At 35.6% G+C, this 14197-nt stretch overlaps 1 pseudogene; it reads right to left on the bottom strand.

The window, feature by feature from the left end:
* Positions 1 to 7369: 7369 nt before the first annotated feature.
* LOC110314451 lies at positions 7370 to 8316 on the bottom strand (annotated as a pseudogene).
* Positions 8317 to 14197: the final 5881 nt, after the last annotated feature.

The following is a 14197-nucleotide window of genomic DNA, read 5'->3' as shown; positions in this document are numbered from 1 at the left end:
CTTTTAGATCGTTTACTTGTGTCTGGAGCCTTTCGATTTTATCACACAACTCCTTCCTTTCATTCATTGTTTTTTTTTTTTCCCAGATGCTAAGAGCAACCAGCCAGTAAAATCATTTTCCGATTTTTTTCCCTATCTTGTAGAAAGCTTTGTACACTGAATCACCTAATTCATCAAGAAAATCAAGGGCATTAGCTTCTTTAAGTTTGAAATATAGTTTCAACCACGAGTCTTCAAAATTCTCTGAGCTCCCAGGAGGGAGAGAATCTTGAGAAGTTTCAGTAGTTGGAATTGGATTAACAAGCCAATTCTAGTATTTTAAAACATTCATCCTTATATTTCTGCTCCTCTAGAACCACTCCTGGTACCAACTTCTGTATTAGTCAGGGTTCTCTAGAGTCACAGAACTTAAGGATATGCTCTATATAGTAAATGAATTTATTGATGACTTATAGTCTGCAGTCCAGACCCCAACAATGGTTCAGTAGTAGCTGTGAATGGAAGTCCAAGGATCGAGCAGTTGCTGAGTCCCACATGGCAAGAAGGTGAAAGAGCAAGAGCCAGACTCCCTTCTTCCAATGTCCTTATATGGTCCCCAGCAGAAGGTGTAGCCCAGATTAAAGGTGTGTGCCACCATATACCAAAATGTTGTATAAACTTTCGGATAAAGCATGTTAATATGTTCTTTGTGCAGATGATTAACATAGGTAAAATGTTCTTCAAAATGAAAACGAAAGAACAATATTAAGGACAGTATTGGAAGCAAAGATTTACATTAGAAAAGTTACAATTACTCATGCTCATTTAAACCAGTTTATATTTCAGTGGATGCCACAGATTTTCATTGTTTTGAATTGTTGTTTGCTTATTTTAAGAAAGAGTTTCATTATCTAGCTCAAGCTTATCTGGATAACCCACAATTTCTCCCTGGCCATTTTCCCAAATGCTCAAATCACAGCTTTGTACCATGTACAGTGAAATATCACAGTTCTGAACTAAAAAGGTTAAATTTACCCAATATTGCCCTTGAATATCTAATTCCTATTTGATATGTTATATTCTATTTGGACTGTTAGTATGTAACTGGGATAATGTCTTTATTGATGTAGAGATATGTTGATAATATGATGCTGAACTGTGAAAAGGGTCATAAAACCATGAAGCATATGTTTGAATATGTGTTTTATTTATAAAAATAGATTCAGTCTAGAAAATAAAATATCAAAATACAATGAAAAACACTCCATCTTATTTGTCCACTATCGCCTTTCGATATCTAAGCAACCATTACTTGTAAAACAAATACTTAAAATTATGAAACAAATTTGAAGTACTGTAACAAAATAATATAGTATTATTAAGAGGTTTAAGATAACCAATATAAAGGGATACTTATATATTTTTAACACACTTATTAGTAGACATTTTATTTACATTTCAAATGTTATCGCATTTCCTAGTTTCCCCTCCAAAAATCCTCTATCCCCTCCCCCTGCTTCCCAACCCAGCCATTCCCCCTTCTGGCCCTTGCATTCCCCTATACTGGGGCATAGAGCCTTCACAGGACCAAGGACTTCTCCTCCCATTGATGGCTGACTAGGCCATCCTCTGCTACATATGCATCTAGAGCCATGAGTCCCACTATGAGTTTTCTTTGGTTGGTGATTTAGTCCCAGGGAGCTCTGGGGGTACTGTTAGTTCATATTGTTGTTCCTCCTATAGGGCTGCAAACCCCTTTAGCTCCTTGGGTACTTTCTCTAGCTCCTTCATTGGGGACCCTGTGCTCGGTCCAGTGGATGACTGTGAGCATCCACTTCTGTATTTGTCAGGCACTGGCATAGCCTCTCAGGAGACAGCTTTATCAGGCTCCTGTAAGCAAGTTCTTGTTGACATCTACAATAGTGTCTGGGTTTGGTGGTTGTTTATGTGATGGATCCTCAGGTGTAGCAGTCAAAACACATGAAACTCAAGAAGAAGGAAGACAAAAGTGTGGATACTTCTATCCTTCTTAGAAGGGAGAACCAAATATTCATGGAAGGAGCTACAGAGACAAAGAGCAGAGCAGAGACTGAAGGACATACTTATATTTCAAGGGAGTTCTTACAATTATCTCTGTAAATTAATAGATCTGGGGAAAACACTGAGAGTCTCAGTTGCGTTAGTACCCACAAGTTTACAGAGCAGCTGCCTATAGCAAAGGCAATGCATATACACATATACCCCTGTGTGTATGCACACATGTGTGGCTGTTTAACAGCAAGATCATTTAAGTATATTTACACTGTTGCTGGTTATGTAGTACACTTGGGTAGACACATTTTCTAATATTTGTCCAAATTCTAACACCAAGGCTCATTTTACATGTTGAAACACTTTTCTATCTGAAGACCATATAATTGAATTTCAAAAAAGTAATTAATATTATATGACCAATTTATTTCATAAAGCATTTGGATGATTTTCTGTTGTCTTATGAAATAGTCTTTTATTTCATCAGATTATGCCCTTTCTCCCTTCCTTTTTCTCCTTCCAAGACTTCCTCATACCTCCTCTTGTTGATTTTCACCTTCATGACTGTACTTTTTTGCTCACTGTTGTTAGACCATATATGTATGTGTATTCTGTTGCTTTTAAGTACCTAAAATCTTCTCAGGGAAATAACTCAAGCTTATTGATAAATAATTTCTAAGGCCGAACTCCTTTGGGGTAGACAACATTTAGTTTTCTTTAGAAAAATCATTATTTGCTCTTTTCCCAGTAGTAGAATTCTACACTTGCCATCCTAAATGCTCTTATCATTTAAAGAGAACCCTTGAGTAAATTTTAAATCTTTGAAACTGTGAAAAATGTGATACATTTTAAATCTAATAAAATGTTGCTTATTATTAATTTTGTATTATATGGCATTAATGTAATAATAAATCAGTTACAGGATTATTATTATTTATTTAGATTATAAATTTTATATATTTTCTTCATATCTAAGTGTTTATAAATATTCAGATGACAAGTTTTTTTAAATCTCACTTGGAACTTCGATGTTCCTGTTGCATATCTTTTCCATGCTTGCTATCTTCAGGAGGTACAACATATTTTAAATGCTGACCGATGATTAAAAGAATAATTAATACTAAACAAACAATAGTTTCATTAAATCTGATGTTTTAATAATGGCAAGTAGCCTTGTTTGCTTTCACTTTTCAACATGATCTATGACTTTCCAATTTGTAGAATAGCTTAGACTTCACACTCACACATAAAATTAGTATATCAAATATCTCTTACACATGTTAAAGCTTATAGTTCTGAGACCTTTTCTACTTGATCTGTATATGCCTAATCTTGCTTCATCTTACCTCATGTTGTCATTAAGTACCAAAGACCAACTATATCCAATATTGTCAAATCTTTTTTTAAAAAATCACTCGCAATCCCAACTCAACTCAAGAATATATTAACTGTTGATCCCCTTATTTCATAGCTATGTCACTTCAACAAACTCTTAATTAGTTTCTGTGCCTTTACTCTTTCTCCTTCCAGATTATCCACCATGTATCCATTATAGAAATATTTACAAATACACAGTTGATAAATATCACCCAATGGGTTAGTATACTGAGTTTATTTCATATTTTAGTCATATTACTTATGTTTTTATCTGCTACTACACTCTCAGGTCCTTAAAGTCACCATGGTTAGGTATATCATGTGACTGTGTTTCTATTTCCTTGATCCTAGTATGGTCTCAATAATTTTGTATGAACCAACAAGCAAATTCTTCTAACCATCATTATTCTGCCTTTTATTGTGTCTTTCTTCCATTTTCACTGGTACCAAGATTCTTCAAGCTTTAAGATATTTAAATACACATCTACACTTTTATCATTGTACAGATATAATTCTAAATGTTGTTTGTTATCAGATGGGCTTCCTGAACACGCACTCTATGATCTCCTACCTCTTCTGACACAAGTATTTGTTGGTTTTTAAAAAGAACATATGCTTTCTAATTGAAATCTTCGTAGTTTTGTTGCTATTGCATTTTGTGTTTTGAAGGGGGTTGTTATTTTTTTGTCCTCTTCCTCCCCTTTTCATCCCCCTTTCCTCTTCTTCTTCCTTCCCCTCCTCCTTCTTCTCCTCCTCTTTTTATTTTTTTTTTTGATACAGAGTCTTACCATGTATTCCTGGATAGCATGGAACTTGTTTGCCTCAAACTCAGAGACCAAACTCCCTCTACCTCACAATTGCTTGAGTTAAAAGTATATTACATCATATTCAGCAAAGATTTTTTTATTGTTTTCCATAAGGCTCTTTATTTTTACTGGTAAACAGAACATAATATATAAGCTATAAGTAATACTTTCTCTTCTCTTAGCACCTAGGTCTCCTCTGGTGTATGTCAATACATTGTGTTTAGAGTTTCATATTTATTTCTTTTTTGTTCATCATTTTATTTTATTTTTTTACTTTTTAAATTTATTATTATTTTCTTTATTTACATTTAAAATACTATCCCGAAAGTTCCCTATACCCCCCCCCGGCCCCTGCTCCCCTACCCACCCACTCCTGCTACTTGGCCCAGGCCTTCCCTTGTGCTGGGTCATATAAAGTTTGCAAGACCAAGGGGTCTCTCTTCCCAGTGATGGCCGATTAGGCCATCTTCTGCTACATATGCAGCTAGAGACACAAGCTCAGGGGGTACTGGTTAGTTCATATTGTTGTTCCACCTACAGGGTAGCAGCCCCCTTCAGCTCCTTGGGTACTTTCTCTAGCTCCTTCATTGGGAACCCTGTGTTCCATCCAATAGCTGGCTGTGAGCATCCACTTCTGTGTTTGCCAGGCACTGGCATAGCCTCACAAGAGGCCGCTATATCAGGGTCCTTTCAGCAGAATCTTGCTGGCATGTGCATTAGTATCTGGTTTTGGTGGCTGATGATGGGATGGATCCCTGGATGGGGTAGTCTCTGGGTAGTCCATCCTTTCATCTTAGCTCTAAATTTTGTTTCGGTACCTATATCCTTTCATGAGTATTTTGTTCCTTATTCTAAGGAGGAATGAAGTATCCACATGATGGTCATCCTTCTTGGTTTTCTTCTGTTTTGCATAATGTATCTTGGGTATTCTAAGTTTCTGGGCTAATATACTCTTATCAGTTGTTCATCATTTTATTAATTAATATTTCAAATGATATCCCCCTTTCCAGGTTACTCCTCCCAAAACCCTATCCTATTCCCAGTCTCCCCTCCCCTTTGCATCTACGTGGATGCTCCTCCACACACTCACTCACTCCTGACTCACCAAGCTAGCATCCCCCCATACTGGGCATCAAAACTCCACAGAACCAAGGGCATCCCCTCCCATTGATATCAGATAAGGACGTCTTCTCCTACATATGTATCTGGAGACATGGATGCCTCCACGTATACTATAGTTGGTGGTTTAGTCTCTGGGAGCTCTGGGTAGTCTGGTTACATACCAATATTGTTCTTTCTATGGGGTTGCAATCCCTTTCAGCTCCTTCAGTCCTTCTGCTAGCTCTTCTATTGGGGTCCCTGAGCTCAGTCTGATTTTTGGCTCTGAGTATCTTCATCTGTATTGGTCTGGTGCTGGTAGAACCTCTCAGGGAACAGCCATATTAGGTTCCTGTCAACAATTGTTTCTTGACAACAGTGATAGTGTCTGGGTTTGGTGTCTGCAGGTGGGGTGGATCCCTAAGTGGGGAGCTTTCTGGATGGCTTTCCCTTCACTCTCTGTTCCATATTTTTGTCCCTGTCTTTCCTTTGGACAGGAACATTTATGCGTTAACAATTTTGAGACGGGTGGGTGGCCCATCCATCAACTGGGAACTGTGCCTATCTACTGGAGGTATTCTCTACAGGTTCTAACTCCCCTTTGTTTTCTATTTTGGCTAAAGTCATTCCTGTTGGATCCTTGGAGCCTCTCATTTCCCTGGCTTCTGGGACTTTCTAGTGGCTACCTCTAGTTCCTTATCGCCTATGGTCATTCAATTTCCTAACCCTCTGTACTTCTCTTCTGTCCTCCCTTCCAGTACATGATCCTGCCCCCTCCTCTTTCCCTCCTCTCTCCCTCCAAGATCCCCCCTTCCCTCTATTTCTATGAATATTTTATTTCTATGTATGATTGAAGCATCCACACTTTGGTCTTCCCTCTTCCTATGCTCCATATGGTTTGTAGGTTGTATTGTTGGTATTCTGAGCTTTAGGGCTAATATCCACTTATCAGTGAGTGCATACCATGTGTGTTCTTTCATGGCTGGGTTACCTCACTCAGGATGATATTTTCTAGTTCATCCATTTGCCTGCGGATTTAATAGCTGAGTAGTACTCCACTGTGTAAATGTACCACATTTTCAGTATCCATTCCACCGTTGAGGGACACCTGGGTTCTTTCCAGATTCTGGCTATTATAAATAAGGCCACTATGAACATAGTGAAGCATGTCCTTATTAAATGTTGGAACTTTTTCTGGATATATGCCCAATAGTGGTATTGCTGGGTCCTCAGGTAGTAATATGTCCAATTTTCTGAGGAACTGCCAAACTGATTTCCAGAGTGACTGTAACAGCTTGCAATCCCACCAGCAATGGAGGGGTGTTCCTCTTTCTCCACATCCTCTCCAGCACCTGCTGTCACCTGAATTTTTAATCTTAGCCATTCTGACTGGAATCTCAGGGTTGTTTGATTTGCATTTCCCTGATGACTAAGTATGTTGAACATTTATTTTTTATATTCTAAAGTATTAGATTTTTCATTTATTTATGTCTGTAGGCACAGCTGGAGTCAGAGTTAGGCTGGCTAAGTGATTAAAGGTAATTTTATTCTAGCAGCATTTATTTATTTTACTTAGGAAGAATAAAATGTGTGAGAAACAGTTCTTACTATTTTTTGAAGTTTATAAAGGTGGATTTTTTCCTCATATAAAATACCAATAACTCACTTGAGGAGCACACCACTTGCTGAAAAGCATACCCTTCTTACATGTGTTAAATTTGTAGCATATTCTACAATTGTCCAGAGTAAAAGTGAGAAAGTGCTTTTGAATATTGTCTCTGGCAATTTTCCTGACCCTGTTGTGAAGAACCCTGAAGCAATGCAGTGCCTCTGAGAGGAAGAGTGATTTTAAGACCAAAATCGCACTTTCACTCTCATATAGGTATCTGTGGTATCATAATCTAATTGTTTTTCTTAAGGAACTGATTTAGTTGAACTCCTGGAGAACAGTGACTGCTATTTACTAAGTCACAAAACAGAGATTTTAGTGTTTATATGTAAACTGGTGAGAGGTTAGCAGAAAACACAGAAGCAAGGAGAAATAGGAAGTGAGTTACAACACATCTATGTAATAATGTTCACCTGGAAAACTTTCCCAATGCATTGATGTAGAAAGGCATTTTGGGGTCTAGGTGCCAAGGTCATACTTCAGGTCTATTTACAAAATATGCCTGGCAAAACGCTTCATTATGTAGGCTAAGGCAGAGTGCACAATGTCTTTCTCCTTTGATGGGATATAAATGGAGTCTTGGAACTCTGAAGTGGGTGTAACAAGAATAGTTCCACCATGCTTTCCAAATTTTCTTTCTAACTTCTCTTGAACAGACATGAGCAAGTGCTAGTTAGAATTCTTTTCATATTTGAAAGTCAATCATCCATAGTCAGCATGATTTGGATTCTTCAGATGCTCAAAGTAAGGCACTGTCATTCCTCCAACATTTAAATGGAGATCTGGAATAACCATGGCATGATGTTCCATTCCAGGAAAATTTCATTAGCTTCTGGAGTAGTTGATCCATTGGCACATCCAGCAATGACCTTGACTTTGTCTGTGGGTGCATTGGATTTCAAGAGAGGGATCAGTATGTCACAGTCAGTCTCCAAGATGTTTCCTATGTAAACCTTTGTCTTGGTAAAGCCCAGAATCAATCAATGTTACACTTGAGAGTCTTCTGGTTTCTTTGTGTCAATTCCATTTGGATTCCATATACTCTATCCAATCCATCAATGCTCTTCTTTTTTAACACCATTATGGACCTCCTTCCAATCCTTTCCAACTGATTACCCACATAATTCTTGGGACTTATTGTAACACCTACATTTATACCAACAAATGGTATATCAACCACTGCTTGCCTGTAGTTCAACAGAGAAATCAATTCTTTTACGCATCTACCCTCACATTGGTGTTATAATGAATACCTCCCTTGTAGGGTAGATGGTGCTGACTATCCTGGGCCTGGTAGTCTTTGTTGGACTCCAAGGAGCTGTGTTGGTACCACATGAAGAAGATACAGCGTATCATTGCAGTGCTTGATCTACAGGATGTCACACAATGCTCTTCCTTTTGTTCTTTAATATATCAGGACTCATACGCTTTACCAATTTGTTCTGCATGATGCTGAGGTCATGCATACAGGTACTGCTTAATTTATAGGGGATTACAAAACACCTTGTATTTGGTGTACCTAAACTATAGTTTTTCTAGAACACCAACATCACTATGTCAAAGCAGTAGTAGTTTGTGGATAAAGTAAGGTAGAGGCAGCTACATGGCAAGACAATTCATTGTTCTTGGAGAAAAATATTCTAGGAGAAAGGGAATTATTAATAAAAGTGATAAATATATGTTGTTAGCACTGAAAACATATATATGAGTAGCATTATATGGACTTAGAAGATCATAAATATCAGTAATTAAAGATAAAAGTGGCCGTGAGTTTGGAAGAGAGCAAGTAAAGGTACATGGGATATGGAGGGAGTGAAAGGAAGGAGTAAATGATATAATTGTTTTATAATCTAAAACAGTAAATAAATATTTTAAAATGACTATATTTTAATGATTTGGGGAATTTTATTAAGATACTGAAAATGGTTAGTTATGTTCATATGTATACAAAATGACATAAAGTAGTACACATACAGGTAAATTATACACATTATACATGAGTATATATACATACATATGTATTATATGTACACATGTATATATAATATAAATAATCTATATATACATATGTACACATACATGTATGTATATATAATGTATATTATATATAATATATCATACACAGTATAAAATAGATTAGGCATACTAAGTATATGATTTTATATAATATAATGTTTTATACTATATATATTTTATACACATATATATTATACTGCAGTATAAATAAGATAATGAACAGACAACCCTGTGAATACCCCAAACACTAATGTTAATTCACCCGATACACCTCACTGTGGCTTATGTAAGTTCTGTTCTGCCAGTAATTTTCAGCCTGTGAAGTTGATTCATACTTTGTTTACTATTGTACCATAGTTGCTCAAAATATTATTCAACTCATAGAAAATAGTGGAAACATTGATCACTGTAGTTCCTATTTGTTATTCTAGAGCCCTGGAAGCTGAATCCAGAAAATTGCCCTACAGTCTTGGGACAGCCTGGAAGGCATAGTATTTCAAAAAAGTCTGAGATATGGAGGATAATCTCATGTATATGAGTGCATATATATATATATATATATATATATATATATATATATATATATATATGTGTGTGTGTGTGTGTGTGTGTGTGTGTTAATATATGTATGTATGTATATTTATATATATGCACAAATAAAAATGAAAAAGCAGGCAAATATAAAAACAACAAAAGCACCAAAACCAAATGCTCAAAATGTGTTCAAATATAAAAATATGTACGATTTCAAAAAAGGTAAGTACCTCTGGCCTCATAGCAAATGGTTTACAGATGTGAATAGTCTACTATACACAATACATAATGCATATTCCTTGGGTTTATGTCATTGTTTTTTTTTGTTTGTTTTTGTTTTTTTGCTAAGAAAATATCACAGATCCATAAATTTATTTATTGTTATTTTGTGGCCTTTTGTTTTATCTGTGTTTTGTTTTGTTTTCCCTACGATTGAGAGATTTTACAAATTTTTATGTCAGTCAGTTAAAGGTTGGATTTAATGAGTGGAAGTCCTAAAGAAACCACTAATAAAAGTACGCAGAGTATCCAAGAAATAGACTGGGCTTTAACTTGGATGAGCCGAAGGTAAGGCAATGGCTAGAAAACAACATTTAACACATCCTGTTGGAGAGCAGAGAGCTGATGGGTACGTCACACTGAGTCAGCACTACCCAAGCTAGACACAACATTGTGGTAGGCCTGACACTAATGCAGTAGCAATTGCCAACAGGAATTGTAAGGAGAAAGGAGGCTATCTTGTAAGAAAAGCTCTGCAGTAAGAAGAAATGTAGCATGATGGGGTGTAGAGGGCAATTGGTGGTAAAGTATGAAAATTTTGAGAGAATATTTATCTTTGAATATAGAAGTTTAGGATGATTTTTAAAGGCAGTGTCTGTCATCTGTGTAGGGTGCCCTTTCTTGCTTTCTTGTTATAAAGTATAAAATCCTGTAGCACAGATTTGAATTTTAATATGCAAATTAGTTCATCTTAACCCAACTGAAAGTTTTACCAGCAATTTTTATTTATTTTCATATGATTTTCTTTTCTGTTTTTGTTTATTTATATAATTTTCTTATACTTGTTTGTTTGAACGAGACTTTTACCTAACTGAAAAATAATTTTTCAGTTATTTTTCCTTTTGCAAAAATCCTCAATTTTTCAAAATGTAAGGTTAGATGAAAAGATGCAGTATTATTTATATTCACAGGGTTTTTTCACAGTGTTTGTGCCTTTCATATATGTGGTATTTCAAAATAAAGTGGTAGCAGATGGGAGATCAAAAAGTCTAAAGCAAAAGGGCAAATTAGAAATAAAAGCCCAACTAACCCTGCGGGGTGAGAGGTCAGAAGAGGGCGCTGCAGGCGCCGGTTTTAGGAGCATTCCTATCAAGTTGGTGCTTGTCCTTTAAGCAGACAGGTAGTTAGAATAATGAATTCACATTAATTTTGTTTTCAAATAACTATTGGGTCTTTCCTCATAAGCAGTTACATAAAAATTTTCTCAGATGATACAAATAATCATGATCAAAACTTATTTTACTAAATTTTAAGTTTCTACCTTCAACTCAAAATCTCACCACACTTAGTATTTATTTATTTAAATTTTTAGTAGATATTTTCTTTATTTACATTTCAAATTTTATCCCCTTTCCAAGTTTCCTCTCCGAAAATCCCATATTCCCTCCCCCCTCTGCCTGCTCACCAACCCACCCTCTCCCATTCCTGGTCTTGGCATTCCACTATACTGGGGCATAGAGCCTTCACAGGGCCAAGGGCCTCTCCTCCCACGGATGACCCACTAAGCCATTCTCTGCTACATATGCAGCTAGAGCCATGAGTCCCTCCATGTGTTTTCTTTGATTGGTGGTTTAGTTCCAGGGAGCTCTGGGGGTACTGGTTAGTTCATATTGTTGTTCCTCCTATGGAGCTGCAAACTCTTTCAGCTCCTTGGGTCCTTTCTCTAGCTCCTTCATTAGGGATCCTGAGCTCACTTTTAACTTAAGAGAAATAGGTAATTTGGTTCAAATCTACTAACATGTAAACACAGATGAATTCCACTTTAAAGAAACTTGGTTCCTTTTGCTTCACATTGATCTTTGTTTGTTTTCATTTTTAAGGCACCAGCTTGTTGGACATGAGTGCTAGATAAACAATTTATGTTTTGAAACAATAGAAGAGGAGGAGGAGGAAGAGGAGGGGGAAGAAGAGGAGTAGGAGGTGGTGGTGGAAGTGACATAGTAAAGGTCATGGGAAATGGGGGGATTTTAGAAAATCTAGCTTGTGTAAAGGGTGAAAACATGTTGAAACACACAAACCATGTGCTTGTAAAGAGAGACAGATCTCAAATTTGGGTTAATATTTAGTTGTGGGTTAAAGTTTATAGGGAAGAATAAGGCCTAAATATAATGCTGTACAAAAGCTAAAGATATTGACAAACTTAGGGAGTAAGTTTTATTTTGAATAAAATAACACAACTTTATAATAAACCACTAACATTTTAATTTTAAGAGAAATTATATAGACTTCAAAATACATTGGTGTTCATTGATGTCATCCTTATTCAGTTCATGTTTGAGTGTCCTGTTGGTGAGATTTTATAGATGTAGCTTCTGATATTATTAGGACACACAATCTCATAGCAAACTTCCTGCTCCTCTAGTTCTTACAAAGTTGATGGTGAAAAGACCACAAGGCTTCAGTATTGTATGATAAACTACAGACAGCTGAGGAAAGCTGAGATTAAGAAAGATGGTCTTCTGCAGAGAAGAGCACACTCATTGGTTGATCAGTGCGAAATGATGAGCCCTGAAAACATACATACAAGTAACATGTGTAATACAAATCCAAAAGATTGCATTTATATATATATATATATATATATATATATATATATATATATATATATATATATATATATACAATAACAATTAGTGATCAAAAGAGGCCATGAATTTGTAGAAGAGCAGGGAAGGGGGCTGGTGAGATGGCTCAGCAGTTAAGAGCACTGACTGCTCTTCCAGAGGTCCTGAGTTCAAATCCCAGCAACCACATGGTGGCTCACAACCACCCATAATGAGATCTGAAGACAGCTACAGTGTACTTCCATATAATAAATGAATAAAATCTTTAAAAAAAAAGAGCAGGGAAGGGTGTGTATTTAAAAATACACAAGTAGTACTAGGAATTCTTTTATGGTACTCAAATATATTATTATTAATGTTACAGTTTCCTAATATTATTCTAAATATTTTGATGCTAAATTAAAGCTATGCCTCTTTTGAAATCATTAATCTTAGTGCCTCTTTTTACTTCCTATGCTCAGAGGTTAAAAACTAATGATGATTGAACGACTTACTAAGTCTAGAAAAATGTATCTTAAAAATAATTGATTTAGAATTGTCTAACTCATTAACTAGATTTTCCTCTATACTCTACATTCCCCTCAGGTCACAAAGGTTACAGTTAAGCAGTGTGTTCCTGTCTTAGTGAGCTCTAGTGCTATTTCTTTCATGGCTTCCTGAGATTTGTGCAGCTGTTAGGGATACTCTCAGCGTCTAGGTTTTCCTTCTGTCTGTAAGAACTTGGAGCTTGCATTTGTGAGCATTAATATCATTTTCTGTCCCAACTATAGTGACTTTTAAACTCTTATCTTTAAGGTTTTCATTGTTATATCAAAATATTTCATAACTATATTACAGATCTAAATTTTCCAGTAAATTGAGAAGAAAAGATATGAGAAAAATCTACAAATCTTAAGAAGCATGTCTTTAAAATGGTCACTTAATGTGTAGTTTGTCTCCCAGGGTATATAAAGATAGTAAACTTTCCTGTTAACAAACACACTTCAGTTTTGTGGTAGACTTGCTATGTAACATTAAGCAGAAACTAGACCCTTTAGAATAGGAAAAAATTTTTCTCTATATATTTCAGGTATACAAAGGAAATTGAAAATTGTACCTATATCTCATAACATGATTATAACACTATTATAGGAAAAATTTGGGCCAAAATCTTGTTTAGTAATTAATTTGTTACACATAGTATAATTAATTGCCAACTTTTGTCAAAACAGTTTATGTCACTAATTAAAATATTTCAAACATATGGCAATAAAATGTTTTCTTTTCAAAAAAGTAAATGACTTTAAGTAAAATTTAATTTTAGTATACCAAAAAGATATACATACCATTAATCAAGGGCAAGTAGATATTGAAAAAGTATGTAAGAAGTAAAAATATTTGAAAAAATCAAAGAGTCAGATCACTTCAAGGTGGTCATCATCTCTTAAACTTTGTGATTTCATCAATGGCTACTAAACAAAAGACAAAATTATGAAATCATTTTTCTCTAGCTATGTAGTCTCTTTCCATTCCTCTATGACATTTACTTCATCTTCTGAGTGCACATTTATTTTCAAGGCATGAGCTCTTGCCTCTCACATGATTGTATTGCTTTTCTCAGAAAATGTTGCCACATATTGATAAACATACATGCTTTTTCAAAAGGTGCCAAAACAGTAAGACCAGACAAGCATACTCATTTCATTCTGCATGTTTATTGAAGTGTCACCTATAAATGATGACAAAATCAAGCAGCAAATACCAGTGCAGATTTTGTTCAAACTTCTTTTATAAGCTAAGATATAGCTCCCTTACTTCACAGGACATGCACATCAAGATGTTTAAAAAAAGACTACTTTAACATT

This window comes from Mus pahari, chromosome X, assembly GCF_900095145.1.
Source record: "Mus pahari chromosome X, PAHARI_EIJ_v1.1, whole genome shotgun sequence".
NCBI classification, from domain to species: domain Eukaryota; kingdom Metazoa; phylum Chordata; class Mammalia; order Rodentia; family Muridae; genus Mus; species Mus pahari.
This window is presented reverse-complemented; position numbering and strand designations above follow the sequence as displayed.